The sequence below is a fragment of the Bubalus kerabau genome, chromosome 5, assembly GCF_029407905.1.
Source record: "Bubalus kerabau isolate K-KA32 ecotype Philippines breed swamp buffalo chromosome 5, PCC_UOA_SB_1v2, whole genome shotgun sequence".
Taxonomy (NCBI): Eukaryota; Metazoa; Chordata; class Mammalia; order Artiodactyla; family Bovidae; genus Bubalus; species Bubalus kerabau.
This window is the reverse complement of record NC_073628.1, coordinates 121,576,889-121,597,521: the sequence shown is the minus strand read 5'-3', so window position 1 is coordinate 121,597,521 and position 20,633 is coordinate 121,576,889.

The following is a 20,633-nucleotide window of genomic DNA, read 5'->3' as shown; positions in this document are numbered from 1 at the left end:
CTTCAAGACAAATAGATGGGGAAACAATGGAAACAGCGACAGACTTTATTTTGGGGGGTCCAAAATCACTGCAGATGGTGACTGCAGCCATGAAATTAAAAGATGCTTGCCCCTTGGAAGGAAAGTTATGACCAACCTAGACAGCATATTAAAAAGCAGAGACATTACTTTGCCAACAAAGGTCCATCTAGTCAAAGCTATGGTTTTTCTAGTAGTCGAGTATGGATGTGAGAGTTGGAATACAAAGAAAGCTAAGCACTGAAGAACTGATGCTTTTGAACTGTGGTGTTGGAGGAGACTCTTGAGAGTCCCTTGGACTGCAAGGAGATCCAACCAGTCCATCCTAAAGGAAATCAGTCCTGAATATTCATTGGAAGGACTGATGCTGAGGCTGAAACTCCAATACTTTGGCCACCCGCTGCAAAGAACTGACTCATTGGAAAAGACCCTGATGCTGGGAAAGATTGAAGGCAGGAGGAGAAGGGGATGACAGTGGATGAGATGATTGGATGGCATCACCAACTCAATGGACATGAGTTTGAGTAAGCTCTGGGAGTTGGTGATGGACAGGGAGGTCTGGTGTGCTGCAGTCCATGGGATTGCAAAGAGTCAGACATGACTGAATGACTGAACTGAACTGAACTGAATAGCATTGTTTTTTTGTTTTTTATTTTATTTTATTTTTAAACTTTACATAATTGTATTAGTTTTGCCAAATATCAAAATGAATCTGCCACAGGTATACATGTGTTCCCCATCCTGAACCCTCCTCCCTCCTCCCTCCCCATTCCATCCCTCTGGGTCGTCCCAGTGCACCAGCCCCAAGCATCCAGTATCGTGCATCGAACCTGGACTGGCAACTCGTTTCATACATGATATTTTACATGTTTCAATGCCATTCTCCCAAATCTTCCCACCCTCTCCCTCTCCCACAGAGTCCATAAGACTGATCTATACATCAGTGTCTCTTTTGCTGTCTCGTACACAGGGTTATTGTTACCATCTTTCTAAATTCCATATATATGCGTTAGTATACTGTATTGGTGTTTTTCTTTCTGGCTTACTTCACTCTGTATAATAGGCTCCAGTTTCATCCACCTCATTAGAGCTGATTCAAATGTATTCTTTTTAATGGCTGAGTAATACTCCATTGTGTATATGTACCACAGCTTTCTTATCCATTCATCTGCTGATGGACATCTAGGTTGCTTCCATGTCCTGGCTATTATAAACAGTGCTGCGATGAACATTGGGGTACACGTGTCTCTTTCCCTTCTGGTTTCCTCAGTGTGTATGCCCAGCAGTGGGATTGCTGGATCATAAGGCAGTTCTATTTCCAGTTTTTTAAGGAATCTCCACACTGTTCTCCATAGTGGCTGTATAGTATTGTTTTTTAAATAAAACAAGTATCCTTATCTTTTAAAGATACGTCATAAAATACTTACAAATAAAATAATACAGGCCTGAAATTGGATTCAAACTAGTCCAGTAATGGATTGTAGGGTGTGATGAGAATATGAACAAAACTGACCATTTGTGTTGTTGTTCGCTCAGTCGTGTCCAACTCTTTGCGACCCCATGGACTGTAGCATGCCAGGCTTCCCTGTCCTTCACCATCTCCTGGAGCATTTGTAGATAATGATTAAATTATCTCCCTACATTTGTGTATGTTTGAAAATTTTCAGAGTACAAATATTTTTAAAAAGAAAGACAAAAAGTAAGAGTACACTGGGCTCCTTGCCTTCCAACAACCCTTTCCTGGACTCCCAATTCCAGCTACACTTCTAAAACCCAAGGACCCCTTTTGGTCTCCTAGCTCCTTAGCTCACCTCATCATTACACCATTTTATGACTGTCTGCCCCACCCCGAGACAGTCAGCCACTTGAGAGCAAGGATTGCCTATGTCTTTCTGATCATTCTTTCATCAGCTTCAGGTAGAGTACCTGACAGAAAAACAGACACTAGACACCTATGCAAATGAAAACCCAAAGTCTACACAAATCAGATTTCAATGCACATGGCATTGGTTTCAAGGAAACAGCAACTTGATGGCTGTCTTTTGTCCTAACTGGCAGATATGATTCCATTGACTCAACACCTATTTATTGAAGCTCACATTGTATGAGAGACATGGTTCTGGAGATGATATACTCTCTATTATTGATTATTTTCCTTTGCGGTCTCCATGAGAGACTGGGGAAAGATGCAGGGGTGCCCATGTGTTTACACACAGGTGCACACACACACACTCCCACATACAGATGTAGTTATTTGCTTATTGTTGGTCCTTTCAGGCTTTAGCTGAAACAAACAAAAAAGGTTAGCATTCCTATAGTGATATCTAACATTTCTGTTTGCTCATTTTAGGTACCACATTGATAAATAATATAGGATTGTTTGTTATAGAGAAGAGTTTCTAGTCCTCTTTAATAAAGATTAAGTTTGCTAAGGATAAAAACAACTTAGGTTTTCCCCCAAGTTCATCCTTTCTAAAATAATTAAAAGACTATACATGAGTGAGTGAGTGAGTGAGTGAGTGAAGTTGCTCAGTTGTGTTCTACTCTTTGTGACCCTGTGGACTGTAGTCCACCAGGCTCCTCCATCCATGGGATTCTCCAGGCAAGAGTACTGGAGTGGGTTGCCATTTCCTTCTCCAGGGGATCTTCCCAACCCAGGGATCGAACCCAGGTCTCCTGCATTGCAGTCAGATGCTTTAACCTCTGAGCTACCAGGGAAGAAAAAGACTATACATATATACAACTCTTTGCAGCTCCATGGACTGTAGCCTGCCAGGCTCCTCTGTCCATGGGATTCTCCAGGCAAGAATACTGGAGGGGGTAGCCATTTCCATGTTATTTATTCTACTAATAACATGAAACTTGCTAAGTCCTAACAGTTTTCAACAAGTGGTAGATGATATGAGTGGCTTCCCTGGTGACTCAGTGATAAAGAGTCCGTCTGCCAAGCAGGAGTCTTGGGTTGAATCCCTGGGTCAGGAAGATCCCCTGGAGGAGGAAATAGCAACCCACTCCAGTATTCTTGCCTGGAAAATCTCATGGACAGAGGAGACTGGTAGGCTGCATAAACTTAATTTATGCTTTTACTTTAACTTTAAGTGCTTGAAGTGTGTCAATATTGCTGAACTTATGAAAATCTTATTCAGTGATGGCTCAGTCTGACAGCTAGAGATATTTTTCCACACATTTAATTCTGTCAATTCTAAAATAAAATATATTTGCAAGAGCTATTAATGAGCCATAGAATATAACAAAACAAAGCCAGGATTACTGTTGTAAATTTTCCAATAACCTGTACTAAGTAGAGCCAACCTATTATGATTTTCACTATCACAGGATCACATGTAAACCGTGCACCCTGGAGAAGCTGAATGCATTCTTATCGAATGAGTAAGTGAATTAATACCATCAGTTTGGACTAATGATGCAGAATCAATTATTAAAAGCCTGTGTTATAGAAGAATATACATACACAGGGTTATTATTCTAAGAACATAACAAAATTGTATCTTGACAAAAGACTTTAGAGAACCTCCTTTGATAACGAGAGCCAAAATTGTTGGGACCAGCCCAACAACGAACCGACCTGAGGGAGTGGTGCTGCAGAAGAATAAGGAAGAATAAGACTCAGAAATAAGGTAAGGATCAGGGGGCTGATGCGGCTTGCAGGCAAAAGCCCAGATCTTAATCCTTCCATGCTTTTTATTGCTAACATCTACTTCCTTGTACCTGCTCTAGAAATATCTGTTTTTCAGAATCTCAGATTGGGGATAAAGATACACAATGCACAGTCCTCAATGTCAAACCTTCAGGCCTTTCATGACTCTGTTTAGCCTTTCAGCTAGTGACAACCTTTCTCAGCAACTCCCTTAAGGCTCTGGTTACGAGAACAGCCATTAATGGTTTTCCATCAGTCACATCAGTACTTCAACATCTTGTTTTCAAGATGTTTTTCCACGATGTACTTTTTACTGCTCCCAGTCCTTCACCTGGGGGTGATGAGAAAGTCATTCTTATTTTTCAAAGAAGCCCTGTTAAGTATAGTATAGGCCTGTGCATAGCATATTCCCTACGTATCCCCTTTTTTAATTTTTTGAACCTTATTTTTGGTGATTATTGTTGATCATAGAAGCCAAAGCGATAGTCGCTAATTGCTATGGTTGTCTGTCGACTTTCTTGGTGATTCACCAACAGACTATGTAGAAACAGAAAAAAAAAGATATATAAAGATTAACATAAACCCAGCCATTGATCCTCTGACAGTTTTCAAGTGAGGAATGGAATTTAATTGAGAAATACCATCTGCTACTGCTTCCAGCAGATTAGATACGCTGGGAAAAAGGTGTAGTTTCTGAGAGAAAGTGTCTATAATCTCTTGTTGTAAGTTATTAATATCCAGAGATAGATTACCTTGATTTAAGATGTGTTGTTTAACTTTGTCCCAATGGAATGAAGATTCATTATATTTGTGAGGAGTGACACAAAAAGAAGTAATGTTCCAGTCACACTTAAGACGAATCTGTTTTTGCAGACTATTTACTTGATCACCTAGTAGTATAACAACCTGTTGTAAATCAGCCATTTGTGCAGCTAATTTTCCATCTATTTGTCTTTGGGTGGAACAAAGAACATCAGAATCTTTATGCCATTCTTGCACAGAGTGCACAATCTGCACACTCTGATGTAATGCCAGTCCTGCTCTGTTAATTATAGTACTGGCCTGTGCATAGCATATCCAAATACATATGATACCTTTAAATATTCTAGCATGGTATTTCAGTACGGTAATTTCATCATCAGTTTCCATTATCTATTGATATGAAGACATATTTTATTAAACCAAGAGAAACACCCACCAATTCTCCATTATGGAGGACAGCAACCAGATGCTGATGCCAGAAACCTGGCTTGTACTATATCTTGGACGCTCCCCTTTTCCTAAGCCCGTCTACCTGGTTATCAAAGTGTATTGTGCCTATGATCTAACCATATTTTCCTCTTGTCTGCTTGGAGAGCTCCTGCTTTTCCTTCACAATTCTGTGTAGTCTAACTTGACTCTCCCAGACTGACTTAGGCCTTCCTAATATCGAATATACTTTAGTCATATTTCTAATACAGCATATTTATGTGTTACAATATTACCATTATTTGAATTCCTCCTCTCAGGAATGGGATAAATGAGAACCAGTTCTGGCAAGATAAAACTGATCAGGTTAAACCCAAGCCAACATTCACAAGAGGGACCCATAAATCAGGAATCAGAGATCAGAAACATGCTCTAGAATCAAGGGGTCAGGTTAAAATGGTACCTGAAGATGAAGCTGATCTGTGTAAAATGGAGGAAAGGAGAGAAATGGGTGTAGATTAGCAAAAGAAAGAGGATCCAGAATGATTGCCACAGACACTGGTGGTCAGAGGCTTACATTTTACCAGGTAGAATTCTGATGCATGGGGAATATTAAGCTATTTAACAGAGCTAAGTGAAAGCAATGAGTCAGAAAAGTTCCGTTTATACTATTGGGAGGGCAGAGGTCTGACCACCTCTCTTAAGTAAGAGGAAACTAAGGCCTTGGTTAAGCTAGAATTTCAGAGCTAAGAGGATGTGGAGAAAGTAAACTGTTTGTTGTGAGCAGAGGGTAATTTAATCTATAGCTTGGGACCCAGAAACAGTACCCAGAAACAGATAAGGGGGGAGGGAATGCATTGGAAGATTGGGATTGACACATACACATATATATAAAATAGATAACTAATAAGAACCTACTGTATAGCACAGAGAACTCTACTCAATGCTCTGTAATGGCCTATATGGGAAAAGAATCTAAAAAAATGAAAAAGAAAAGAGTGGATATATGTATATGTATAACTGATTCAATTTGCTGTATACCAGAAACTAACACAACATTGTATATCAACTGTACTCTAGGAAAAAAAAAAAAAAAAAACTTTTTTAAAGGCTCGATTCAGAAACAATCAATTGTAATTTTCATCTGGCTGTGTAATAATTCTCTCTGTACCACAGGCATAGTAAAAATTGACTAAGCATCATGTCCTTCTGCCAGAGGAGAAAGCGCTCCAGTGGTTTTCTGGTGCACAGCTAAATAAATGCTGTTTGGTTCTTGTCGAAGGCTTGTTAGGATGTTATGTAACAGAGGAAGAAGCCTAGAGGGAGGCAAGGCCACTGGATGCTCCGCAGCACGTATAATCTTTTCACTCAGCACCTTGCCAACGTGGGTGTGTGCACACGGTCCTTCCCGGAGCTGTTCCACTGGGCTCCTGGAGCTGCCACCCCTGTCCTTGGCTGTGTGGCTGGGAATTTCTCTGCTAGATGCTCCTCACCCCTCAGGGGGAGTTGCCTGAGGAAGTTCAATCAAGGTCAAGGAGGCTTGTTTTCTCTTCCTCGTCAATGGATTGACTCTATAAACTGATCTGTTCTGTAAACAGAAGGAAATCCTCATTTTCTTTTCACACTTGAGTTTCCCTAACACAGACATTAACTCAGGAGTCATGAGTAAGTTGCAAAGTTATTTCACGTACATTTCATTTGTTTTTTTCCTGGAATGATGATGAGATCAAGGCCTGTATCTAGGAAAGAATTTGTGAGAACCTCTGGAAGTATAAGGTGTTTATTAGGATAGATGGTGGGGATTTGAAGTTACTTTATTCCTTTTCAATTCTGCTATTCTCTAAGGATTTTAACCATGTTGCCTGAAACGTCATCAAACAAATGCTTTCGTGATAGACCTCTCCAAAGAGCAAAATATTAGAAAGTTCCAGCCTAGACTGTGTCTTGATATTCAGTTCCTCCAATTTTCAGGATTATGAAAAATGAGGCATCCTAAAGTTGCAAGAAACATTTATCTGTTTCTTCAGACAACTGAAAGGATACCATATATTAAGTGCCAAAATATTAGACCTCCAAGGAGCTAAAATCAGAAAAATAGTATCTAGAGAAAAACTAGTCAAAAATTTTTTCCATAGAATTTTAAAATTATAGGGTGAAATGCTGTTAGAAATGAATGAAATAGTCAACACATTCCTGTCACTTTACAGATGAGGAAGCCAAGGCCATGCATGATGTATTCATAGTGAAAAAATTCATGGGTAGAAAACCAGGATAAGAATATAGGTCTTCCATTCCTCAAAATCCAAGGCTATGCTCCAGAAAATGTCCATTCCACATCCTCCATTCCCAAATTTCACATTTAGAAATGTATGTTTCATATTAAAATTCCAAGTCAGTATGCAGTTTAAAGGATATTTTGCCACATATTTTCTTAAACATTTCCAAACATGCTTTTGTTTCAACCTTGCATTTGGTCTTTATTCTCAACTTAAAAGTTTAGCTTTAAAAACAAGCTTTTGGAATATTTTAAAAGATGGAGATTTCCTTTGCTTCTGAGACCTTACAGCTTCCTTAGATCTAATTTTGTCTTAGCTAGTTGGATTTTTCATTTTTAAATGTCTCTATTTTCATTTAACTAAATGTGTTTATCACTTATCTCTTTGCACTTGAAATCCTAGTCTTGTTTATCCATAAAAGTCTAAATACAATTTAACACCTAACAAGAAAATAAGTATAATTGAAAAACTATGACAGTTTTGCTAAATTGAGCTGTGGGAGCATTCTCAGTCGCTTCAGTCGTGTTTGACTCTTTGCAACCCCATGGACTGTAGCCCACCAGGCTCCTCTGTACATATTCTCCAGGCAAGAATACTAGAGTGGGTTGCCATTTCCTTCTCCAGGGGATCTTCCCAACTCAGGGATCAAACCTGCATCTCCTGTATCACAGGCAGATTCCTTACCACTGAGCCACCAGAGAAGCCCCTATACACTTGTTAGCACTGAATAATTACCACCTTCTCTAAACTCTACTATTTAGATATCTAATTGTAATGGCATTTTACCAAGAAAAGGTATGGTCATTCTTTTGGAGATCTGAAGACAGCAATTATGTATTAAGTAAATTAGAAAAATGAAAGATTATTATAGTGAAGATTTTCTTTCTCCAGGCTGACTGCAATTTCAAAGAATAAATATTAGATGAAAATTATTAGGAATTTAAATTCAGATCTATTTAATATTCTTGAGAAGTTCATAAAAAATAACTGCTGACATCTCATCATCCAATAAGTTCAAAGCACTTCCTGCTGCTGCTGCTGCTGCTGCTAAGTCGCTTCAGTCGTGTCCGACTCTGTGTGACCCCATAGACTGCAGCCCACCAGGCTCCCCCGTCCCTGGGATTCTCCAGGCAAGAACACTGGAGTGGGTTGCCATTTCCTTCTCCAATGCATGAAAGTGAAAAGTGAAAATGAAGTCGCTCAGTCGTGTCCGACTCTAGTGACCCCATGGACTGCAGCCTTCCGGGCTCCTCCTTCCATGGGATTTTCCAGGCAAAAGTACTGGAGTGGGGTGCCATCGCCTTCTCCAAGTACTTCCTACTTGGTATAAAAGAGATCTCATGTTCTGTATAATCATGCTGTCTGAAGAAGAGAAAAGACTTTAACAGAAAGTGCTTTTCTTTCCCAGGAATTAAAAGGAGTGGAAAAAAACCAAGTTGTTAAGTGAAAATATAATCACTGTAGTAAGAACGTTAAATGTGGCTACAAACAAAATCGATAATGGATAAATAACTATTTTGCAATAAAACTATGTATTTTACCAAAACACTTCTCTTACGTAACAGAAAAGTGGGCAAATTTAAACACAGTGACTCATGACCACCTGCTACTTCTGAAAATCTAGTGATATGCATACCTATTATTCAGAGGTTAGTAATTCCCTCTAGAGCTCTCTTTTTATTCTCCTCCTTTGTCAGCCAACTCACTTTATGGCTATTAAGTCCATAAAGCTTCTGAATCCTCTACAGGTCATCTCATAACAAAAGTTGACCACCTGACATCCAGTCCCTACCTGACAATCCATCCGTATTTTGTGAAAATATGTTAATCTCTCCCTAAGACCTAATAACCTGAGTCAACAGTGAGCACATTAGTGAAATACAATTGCTGGTTTAACAGAGTAATTCCAGTTAGCCACTGAGCGTGAGGCATCTTCTACTTCTCCCATTGTCTAGAGATTCATTCAATTTGTCAGTAAGCTGAGTGGACATAATAGAGGAGGCAATGAAATCATGAGTTGATCTGTCCATCTAAAATATCTACCATTATTTAAAAAAACATTTAATATTAATTCAGTTTTTAATTAATAATCCATATCTAGACAGAGACTTTGAACTATAACAAGTAACAATATTTGAACTAAGAAAAGTTACTAAAATGCTTTATGTCAAATATTGAGTTGGCCAAAAAGTTCATTCGAGGTCTTCCATAACATCTTATGGAAAACTGAAACAAAATTTTTTGGCCAACACAATATTTTTATTGACCTTTGGGATAGTCTACAGAGTTCTTGAAAGAAAATGAAACACCTCTAAAAGTGTAAAACAAATTTATACTACTTACAGCAAAGTAAAAAATATGGTTTTTTGGGTTTTTTTCAAAACAAAATAAGCAAAGATTAGGACAGCTGACCTATTAATAGATTAAACTCTACAAAGACTGGTTCCAAATAGGAAAAGGAGTATGTCAAGGCTGTATATTGTCACCTTGCTTATTTAACTTATATGCAGAGTACATCATGAGAAATGCTGGGCTGGAAGAAGCACAAACTGGATTCAAGAAATCCAGGAAAAATATCAATAACCTCAGATATGCAGATGACACCACCCTTATGGCAGAAAGTGAAAAGAACTAAAAAGCCTCTTGATGAAAGTGAAAGAGGAGAGTGAAAAAGTTGGCTTAAAGCTCAACATTCAGAAAATGAAGATCATGGCATCTGGTCCCATCACTTCATGGGAAATAGATGGGGAAACAGTGGAAACGGTGGCAGACTTTATTTTTGGGGGCTCCAAAATCACTGCAGATGGTGATTGCCTCCATGAAATTAAAAGACACTCCTTGGAAGAAAAGTTATGACCAACCTAGATAGCATATTGAAAAGCAGAGACATTACTTTGCCAACAAAGGTCCATCTAGTCAAGGCTATGGTTTTTCCTGTGGTCATGTATGGATGTGAGAGTTGGACTGTGAAGAAAGCTGAGCACCAAAGAATTGATGCTTTTGAACTGTGGTGTTGGAGAAGACTCTTGAGAGTCCCTTGGACTGCAAGGAGATCCAACCAGTCCATCCTAAAGGAGATCAGTCCTGAATATTCATTGGAAGGACTGATGCTGAGGCTGAAACTCCAATACTTTGGCCACCTCATGCAAAGAGTTGACTCACTGGAAAAGACCCTGATGCTGGGAGGGATTGAGGGCAGGAGGAGAAGGGGATGACAGAGAATGAGATGGCTGGATGGCATCACTGACTCGATGGACGTGAGTCGGAGTGAACTCTGTGAGTTGGTGATGGACAGGGAGGCCTGGCGTGCTGCAATTCATGGGGTTGCAAAGAGTCATACACGACTGAGCGACTAAACTGAACTGAACTGACTGACTACAAAGTATCTTGCCTTGAACCCCTCACTTGACAGAGGAAAAAATCTAAAAACCAGATAAGTTAACTGACTTGGAGGTAAGTACAGGTCAGTGGCTATTAGTGAATAAACAAGAAACACACAAAAGGTCACAGGAATCTCTCTTCTCTGCTCTTTGTATGTAGGACAGAGGTAACTGTCATCCTCCTATATCCCCTTTTAGGACTCCCCTCAACCCCACGATGTTCCTTTGTTCCTAGTGCTTAGGCTATGTCCTGTTCCTAAAAAGTCTGGTTTTCCAGTTAACTATTGTTGGCACCCCACTCCAGTACTCTTGCCTGGAGAATCCTATGGACGGAGGAGCCTGGTGGGCTGCAGTCCATGGGGTCGCTAAGAGTCGGACACGACTGAGCAACTTCCTTTCACTTTTCACTTTCATGCATTGGAGAAGGAAATGGCAACCCACTCCAGTGTTCTTGCCTGGAGAATCCCAGGGATAGGGGAGCCAGGTGGGCTGCCATCTATGGGGTCGCACAGAGTCGGACACGACTGAAGCGACTTAGTAGTAGTAGTAGTAGGAGTATTGTTTGGAAAATAATCTCTTAAGCCACTATATGGTCTTAAACCAAAATGTGCTCCATGGCATATGATTAGATGTTGCCTAACAAAATAGGTCTCTGATTCATCATCATGAGGTTTGGAAATTCTAGGTTAAACAAAGGTTTCTTTTCTTTTCTGTCTACTTTTTCCTGGTCTTTAATATCTTCAGATATTCATATTCCAACTGTATTTAGTACATTTTTGTTGTTCTAAAACAAAGTATATGTCACAGGCACTATAATAAATTAAAACACAATTTGGGAAACACTGTTACATAAGCTAATTCCTAATGAGTTTACCTAAGATGTCTCCTTCCCAGAAAGATACTTTTTTACAATTCTGAATGATCATTTTGGAAATTTGTCAAACACGTAGTAGAAAATTAAACTGACCCCTTATTCATACTAGCCAAAGATAAGACGAGTCTAGAGTATTTGCCTTTTAAAATTGGCTTTTGGAAGATTAAAAGGCTTTAAGATGTGAAGAAATTACAATTTAAGATGGCTTTTCATGTACTGTGAATAAGATGCTCGAGTTACTTCACTTATGTATCTTCCCTGTAAAGTTGATCCTAATCTAATAGAGGTGCCATTTATTGAGCACTGCATGCCAGGCTGTGCTAAGCATTTTGCATTATTCGCAACAGCCCTTTAAAGAAGACCCTTTTATAATTCAAATTGGTCTAGTTCCCAGGCCTATGCTACTAACCTCACTATGACACACTTTCACCAGTCCATCCAATTACCAAAGTTCCAGTAATTCAAACCTGAACTCTGCTTTTTCCTTCATACCACAGCTCCAGAAAGTGTCAGGATTTAAGCCAGGATTCTGTCCATATTTCAGAATCATTTCCCTCTCCTTGTATAGGAAATGTTGAACTTCTTTACAGTAAATACTTTGATTTCCTCTACGAATAACAATGGACTTCCCTGGTGGCGCAGTGGTTAAGAATTCGTTGGCCAATGCAGGAGACTCGGTTTCAATCTGTGGATCCGGAAGACGACCTGAAGAAGGAAATGACAACCCACTCCGGTATTCTTGCCTGGAAAATTACATGAACAGAGGAGCCTGGCGGGCTACAGTCCATGGGGTTTTAAAGAGTCAGACACAAATGAACATATACACACACATGGATAACAATGTAATAAATTAGACAGGTGCAAGGCATGCAATTGTATTGATTCCGTCTTCAAAGGGGGCTTGGTGGTGACCCTGGTTAGTTCACGGTAGTTATGGTTTCTTTTTTGAGTTGAGTGCTACTCAAAGTGTAGTCCTGCCACTTCCAAACTCTTTGTTATGGATCTATGATAAAGGGCTTATTCCAGAAAACAAATCAGCTACCTCATTAAGCACACTATTTAGTTCAACTGACATTTGATTTCAAGGCAAAGGGAGGGAAGCAGTGTGTAGTTTTGTGCTCTGGTACAAACTCCTGTACTGTGATGTGCTGAACTTAGTTGCTCAGTTGTGTCTGAATCTTCGTGACCCCGTGGACTGTAGCCCTCCAGGCTCCTCTGTCCATGGGATTCTCCAGATAAGCATACTGGAGTGGGTCGCCATGCCCTCCTCCAAGGGATCTTCCCAATGCAGGGATCAAATCTAGGTCTCCTAAATTGTAGGCAGATTCTTTATCATCTGTGCCACCAGGGAAGCCCACGAATACTGGAGTGGGTATCCTATCCCTGTGTTGGAGAAGACTCTTGAGAGTCCCTTGGACAACAAGGAGAGCCAACCAATCCATCCTAAAGGAAATCAGTCCTGAATATTCATTGAACGGACTGATGCTGAAGCTGAAACTCCAATACTTTGACCACCTGATGCAAAGAACTGACTCATTGGAAAAGACCCTGATGCTGGGAAAGATTGAAGGTGGGAGGAGAAGGGGACAACAGAGGATGAGATGGTTGGATGGCATCACCAACTCAATGGACATGAGTTTGAGTAGGCCCCGGGAGTTGGTAATGGACAGGGAAGCCTGGCATGCTGCAGTCCATGGGGTTACAAAAAGTCAGACATGACTGAGTGACTGAACTGAACTGAACTGAGCCTATCCCTTCTCCAGGGGATCTTCCCAACCCAGGAATCAAATTGGGGTCTCCTGCATTGCAGGTGTATTCTTTACCAGCTGAGCTACCAGGGAAGCGCATATCCCTACCTCACCTCAGATGGATACAGACAGGCTATGAGAAACATTGCTCTAAATGTCTTGGTTTGGCATTATTTTGTTTTGATCCTAAGGTCCAGGTGGTAGAGTAAAAGGAGTATGGACTCTGGAATCATGCAATCTGGATTACCAGTGACAATTCTGTTGCTTACTTGCAGTGTAATGTTGGGAAATTCATATAAACTCTTTGAGTCTCAGTTTTCTTGTCTATAAAATGGAGGAATTCATTATTTCTCCCCAGGTTGGTTGCAAAGAGGAAATCAGACAATGTTTTTAAAGTTCCTAACCATATGTGGATAATATATTTGTTAATATGATAGTAAACTTCACTCCCTTTCTGTTTCTACCACAGGGCTTCCAGTACCATGTACTGGAATTCTGGTATTTTTGGAATCAGTATTTTTCACTGATATAGGTTTTTCACTGTAGTTTTGGACTATAGTAAAGCAGAAGGAAAAGGTAAGAAAGTGTGGCAATGGTAGAAAAAATAGATCCTTAAAATGCACAATTATTAAAATTTATACAGAATAAAAAATCATTCATCTTACTTTCTTGACATCTTCTAGGGAAAGAAGTTAAGGATTAGGAAGAAGCATCAACCTGCCTTTGATGATTTCTGAAATTATCCTGTGAATATATATATATATATATACATTGGTCTCTATCATCTCAAAGAACTATTATTTCTTATTTCTTTGCTTCAGTTCATCCCCCAATAGTATTGTATTAAGTCTATTTAGAAAGATATGGGGGCTACGACTTGTCAAAGTTAGTCAGAATTCATAATACTTTAAAAACAGTATTTAAATAGACCTTAAAAAATAAATGTTCAAGTACATTTGGGTAGCAGAGTTCTTGCTGGATTCTACTGGTGGCCTCTTTCTATAATTGGCTTATTATTGATCCAGGCTTACTTCATACAACTGTTATTGTTGATAAACATGAGGAGAATCTTTGGAAAACCATAGTAATCATTCATATTTAAATAGCTATGGTAGGTTTTTGCTAAATTTACCTGAAGAAGTTTTCAGATGACCTAGAGTATGACTTTATGACATAGGCAATTAATATTTTGCTTTACTACAGCAATTCCTTGCTAGAAATTGTGCTTAAGTTTCAGGATTTCATATTAGGACAGCACTTGCAATATATTCTCAAAATTTACTATTGCAGAAAAAAGCAAGGAGGAACTAAAAAGCCTCTTGATGAAGGTGAAAGAGGAAAGTGAAAAGGCTGGCTTAAAACTCAACATTCAAAAAAAAAAAAATCATGGCATCCAGTCCCATTACTTCATAGCAGATAGATGAGGAAACAATGGAAACAGTGACAAACTTTATTTTCTTGGGCTGCAAAATCACTGCAGATGGTGACCGTAGCCATGAAATTAAAAGACGCTTGCTTCTTGGAAGAAAAACTATGACAGACCCAGACAATTGGATTTACATTTTATTAAAAAGCAGAGACATTACTTTGCCTACAAAGTTCCATCTAGTCAATGCTATGGTCGAGATGGTTGGATGGCATCACCAACTCAATGGACATGAGTTTGGGCAAACTCCGGGAAATAGTGAAGGACAGGGAAACCTGGCATGGTGCAGTCCATGGGGTGGCAAACCACCAGACATGACTGAGCGACTGAACAACACGACACATTTATTATAGAATGTAATTGCTTACCACTGTAAAACTTTTAAGTATTAGAAGTATTAACACCACCACCACCAACACATAGTTTATTTTTAGGTACATAGTTTAAAATGAAAAGCTCAGTCTAAATAAAGAATAAAAGAGAAAGTCAGAGAATAAGAATTTTTTATCATTTTATTCAATAAATGCTTATGATTTTTATGACTTTAGTTTTTAAAAAATTCAGTCTAATTGTAAATGTATCTATTCAGCACAGAAAGGATAGACAAATACAATAAGAAGAGACATTTCTCAAGGTGCTTACGCTAATTCCACCTAACATGTCTCTAGAAATACTTTCTTAAACAGTAGAGATAGGAATAATGAATTAATTTACTTTACATAAAAAATATTTTGCTTAACACTCCATATAGCCTGAGTGAGTTAATTGTTGTAGTACATATTCCTTATCCATTAAAAGAAAAGGCAAAAGAGACTTGTGTGCTCTCCATTCCTTTGTTTTGAGATTTCTCTGCAGGGGATTTAAGACAACCCACTCCAGTACTCTTGCCCAGAAAATCCCATGGACGGAGGAGCCTGGTGGGCTGCAGTCCACGGGGTCGCTGAGGGTCGGACATGACTGAGCGACTTCACTTTCACTTTTCACTTTCATGCATTGGAGAAGGAAATGGCAACCCACTCCAGTGTTCTTGCCTGGAGAATCCCAGGAATCAGGGAGCCTGGTGGGCTGCCGTCTATGGGGTTGCACAGGGTCAGACACGACTGAAGTGACTTAGCAGCAGCAGCAGCAGCAGTGCTCACATTACACATAAAAGGCACAGTGGAGAATTAAGCAATTATCCAACTGTGTTCATATTTTACTGAATTTGCCTCAATTATAACTGAAACTTCAGTAAAATAGTATCTGTTCAGAATTACTTAAGTGTTGGCTCAATTTCTTCCACTAACTTGGTCTATACATAGTTCCGTAACCTTTAAAATGGGATCACTTGAATTGTCTTTCACTGTTAGTGGGAATGTAAATTAGTGCAGCCACTATGGAAAAGCATATAGAGGCTCTTTAAAAAACTAAAAATAGAGTTGTCATTCGATCCAGCAATCCCACTCCTGGGCATACACCCAGACAAAAGTATAATTCGAAAAGACACATGCAACCCTATGTTCATCAGATCAGTTCAGTTGCTCAGTCGTGTCTGATTCTTAGTGACCCCATGGACTGCAGCATGCCAGGCTTCCCTGTCCATCACCAACTCCCGGGGCCTACTCAAACTCATGCCCATTGAGTCAGTGATGCCATCCAACTATCTCGTCCTCTGTCATCCCCTTCTCCTCCCACCTTCAATCTTTCCCAGCATCAGGGTCTTTTCCAATGAGTCAGTTCTTCTCATCAGGTGGCCAAAGTACTGGAGTTTCAGCTTCAGCATCAGTCCTTCCAATGAATATTCAGGACTAATTTCATTTAGGATTGGCTGAGTGGATCTTCTTGCAGTCCAAGAGACTCTCAAGAGTCTTCTCCAACACCACAGTTCAAAAGCATCAATTCTTCGGTGCTCAGGTTTCTTTGTAGTTCAACTCGAACATCCATACATGACTACCGGAAAAACCATAGCTTTGATGGTTTTCCATCAATGTCTTTGCTTTTTAGTATGCTGTCTGGGTTTGTCATAGCTTTTCTTCCAAGGAGCAAGCATCTTTTAATTTCATGACCGCAGTCACCATCTGCAGTGATTTTGGAGCCCCAAGAAAATAAAGTCTCTCACTGCCATTTGCAACATCATGCATGCATCTAGAGATAACCATACTAAGTGAAGTAAGTCAGAAAGACAGGCACCATATGATATCACTTATGTGGAATCTAAAATATGACACAAGTGAACATATCTACAAAATAGAAACAGTCTCACAAATATAGAGAACAGACGTGGTTGCTAAGGGGGAGGTGGACCCGGGGGGAAGGACTGGGAGCTCAGTAATAAGAGCAGGTGCAAACTATTACATATAGGATGGATAAACCACAAGATCCTACTATGCAGCATAGGGAACTATATTCAATATTCTGTGATAATATTGGAATAATGGAACCCATAATGGAAATAATGGAAACCATAATGGAAAAGAATATTTATATATTTATAACTGAGTCCCTTTGCTGTACACCACAAATTAAACACATCAATAAATCAATACTTCAATAATTTTTTTAAGCAGATGAGATTTAAAAAATGAGATCCCTTGAAATTTCATTTTAAAATAATAGAAAAGATGCAAGTGCTGAATACTTCTTTCCAGTCTCTGATGAAGGAAAGCAGTAACCTTCATCCCTGAAGAGTTTGTGACAATGTAAACACAAAATATTTGTCTAGCATGTGATCAGACAAATAAGCACAAATAAATCATTAGAATGTGCTACATCACAATCATGACTTAGAAATAATATAGTTAGTGTATTAAAATTACTATATTGTTATAAATAAAACAATAGAAACATAAGGGATAAAACCTGTCATAAGCGTATGGCCATGTTTTCACAGGGGTGCAGGAGCACAGAGAGGATGTGTTTCTCTTCATTTGTCTGAGCAAATGTTTGCTTTGGTCTATTTTTGCTTCCTCTTCCACTTCCTACTAAACAAGTCACACCAGAATCAATCATGTCAATATTTAAGGGACTCATTTAGCAACTGCATTGTCTGTACTTCCTGTAATCACTGAACATTGTGTAGCTATTTTCTACTTTCAAAATAAGTTTTAATCATAGTTACCCCATCCTTGTGACGTTTTCCCACATTCAGCCTCCACATTTTCAAATCAAACAACTTTTAATAATGCATCATCAATTCTAGAATTCTGTTCCATGTTTCATATTGAATGCTTCAAAGAAGCTGGAGGAAAGGTATAAAATTAATTCATTAATCCAACCTACTGACCTTCTGAATCGAGAGCTCTCCAGCCATAAACCCTAGGCATCTGCATTTTTTTCCCTATACTTTTGATAATTTCCTTCTCTTATTTGGATCCCTTGTTCATTGCTGCTGCTGCTAAGTTGCTTCAGTCGTGTCCGACTCTGTGCAACCCCATAGATGGCAGCCCACCAGCCTTCCCCATCCCTGGGATTCTCCAGGCAAGAACACTGGAGTGGGTTGCCATTTTCCTCTCCAATGCATGAAAGTGAAAAGTGAAAGTGAGGTTGCTCAGTCGTGTCTGACTCTAGCGACCCCATGGACTGCAGCCCACAAGGCTCCTCCGTCCATGGGATTTTCCAGGCAAAAGTACTAGAGTGGGGTGCCATTGCCTTCTCCACCCTCGTTCATTAGGTATTGAATATTCTAGGTTGATTCTGTGTGTGTGTATATGTAGTCAGTCAGTTGTGTCTGACGCTTTGTGACCCTAAGGACTGTAACACACCAGGCTCCTCTATGGAACATTCCAGGCAAGAATACTGGAGTGGGTTGCCATATCCTCCTCCAGGTGATCTTCCTATCCCAGGAACTGAACCCAAGTCACCTGCGTTCCCTGCATTGCAAGCAGATTCTCTGCCCCTGGGGAAGCCAGATTGACTCTGATCTCCTTATAATGTCTTTCCTATTGCCTCTTTCCACTTTGCTGCCTTTTTACTCTCCTTTCTAGGATATAACTCAGTTTTATCTTCCAACCTTTCCACTGATTTATTTTGCCATCCTTTTAAAAATTGTATTTCTTTTAATTTCTTTTCCCATTGTGCCCTGTTCTTTTTTTTTAATATATGTAAGAGCTAAACAAAACAGAAGTGACAAAGAACTTAACATATTTAGGAGACTGTCATCCATTCTGTTCAGAAAAGCCAGAGTAGAGGTATAGGCTAGTGAAGATAAACATGGAGAGTACAATAAAGCCTCTAACTCTCCCCCTCTTCACCTTCCCCCAAACCTGTTTCAAGCCCATTGCCACATGACTTTGCAATTCCTTTCGTTAAGCAGACAGGATTCTGTTTCCTGAACCCTGATTTGGAGTAGTCTTATGACCTCCATTGGTCAAAAAAAATTAGCAGATATGACAGTGCATTGCTTCTGAGCCTAGGCCTCAAAAAACCTTGTATGTTTCTGATTATGGTTTCTTTTGTACCCCTACCGTTCCCATAAGCCAAGCCCAGGCTACCCTGCTAGAAGATGAGGGACACAGGCCGAGTCAAGCTGTCCCAGTTTTTCAGCTAAGCCTGTCCTAGACCAGTCCAGGCCAGCCAACCACCAGAAACAAGAGCAATTTCAGCCAAGATCAAGAGAGCCAACGCAGCATACCAGCCCAGACAAAAGAGCATTAATGTTTCCTAAGTATGTTCCTGAGATTTTGTGGTTGTTTGTTACACAGCATTGTCCTGGCAATACACAACTGATACAGAAAGATAGTTGTTAGTCAGGTATGGAGGATCTTGTCTGTTACTCTGAGGAATTTGAGCTTATGAAATGGAAAACCTGAAGGGTATTCAAAGAAGAGAAACATGACTTGGTTTGCATTTTGGAAAAGTAACTCTAGCTACAATGTGCAGGCTGAGTTGAGAGTGGAATCTCAAGACAGCAAATGCCTCAATGATGTAACATCAGTGGGAATAGTAAGGAGAAGACAAATACCAGAGACATCAAAGAAGTAGAAGATTTAGCATAAGGTAAGTGACTGGTTGAAGAAAGAGAGGGAAAGGAAATTCTGGTGTGTTTCCTGGGTTTTGGTGCCATGAAATGAACTCATACTGAGTTCTGGGAGGAAATAGAGTAAGTATTTTTACTGTATTAAATTACTATGTATATTAAATTTGAGTCCTAAGGGACATTTAGGTAGATGTTTGGCAGTCAGTGTTATGTCTAGGTCTGGAGGTTGGGACTGAGTTCTGGAGTTTTGATAACAACACTAATTTAGGAAGCCATAATATATGGGTAGCTAAGTAGAGCCAAGAGCTTGGACGAAATTGCCCAAGAATAAGGTGTATATTAAGAAGAGAACCAAGGACAAGCAGGGCACTGGGGTGAACAATGTTTAAGGCACTTGTTAAAGATGAAGAGCCAGCAGAAAGAGAGAGGACAGAAATACAAGGAAATCAGGCATCTCAAAGCCAGAGGAACATTTCAAAAGGAGAAGGAATCACAGTATCTAACTGGTGTAAGTTGTCTCTTTCATTAAGAATATGTCTATCAAAATTTTGGAATCAGAAAGTTATTTAAAGATTAAGACTTCAACATTGCAGTGACATCTACAAAGTTATTTTTCCAATTAAATGATTAGTTTTATAGGAGTTGGGCCTACCAATCTAACTGCAAAATGAAAAATTAAAATATTTCTGAAAATATTTAAAAGGTCCATCTTAATAAGTGTAGAATCACTTTAAGTCTCATGCAATTTAAAGAAGAAAAGAAGGAGAATTATTCTTAACATCATCATGAGATCTACTTACTCTAATTTCAGGTAGACTCACTAGAGAATACTAGAACAGATGTTCAGGGAACACAAAGGTCATCTCTCTCTAGTGCAGGGCACTCTGGTTCTCTGATTATTTATAACTTGTCATTCACATCAGCTGATTTAAAAACAAGCCAGGAAGTATTTAGGCCAAATGTTCAGGGACATCAAGAAGCCTGTAATTTTTTTTTTTTTTAATTTTCTGATATAGTACTTTCATTTTAATCTTGCCCTTCTACAGACTAAACATAGATAAATGAATCTACTATGTTAGGGTTGCTTTGTTTTATTTAGTATACATTCCTG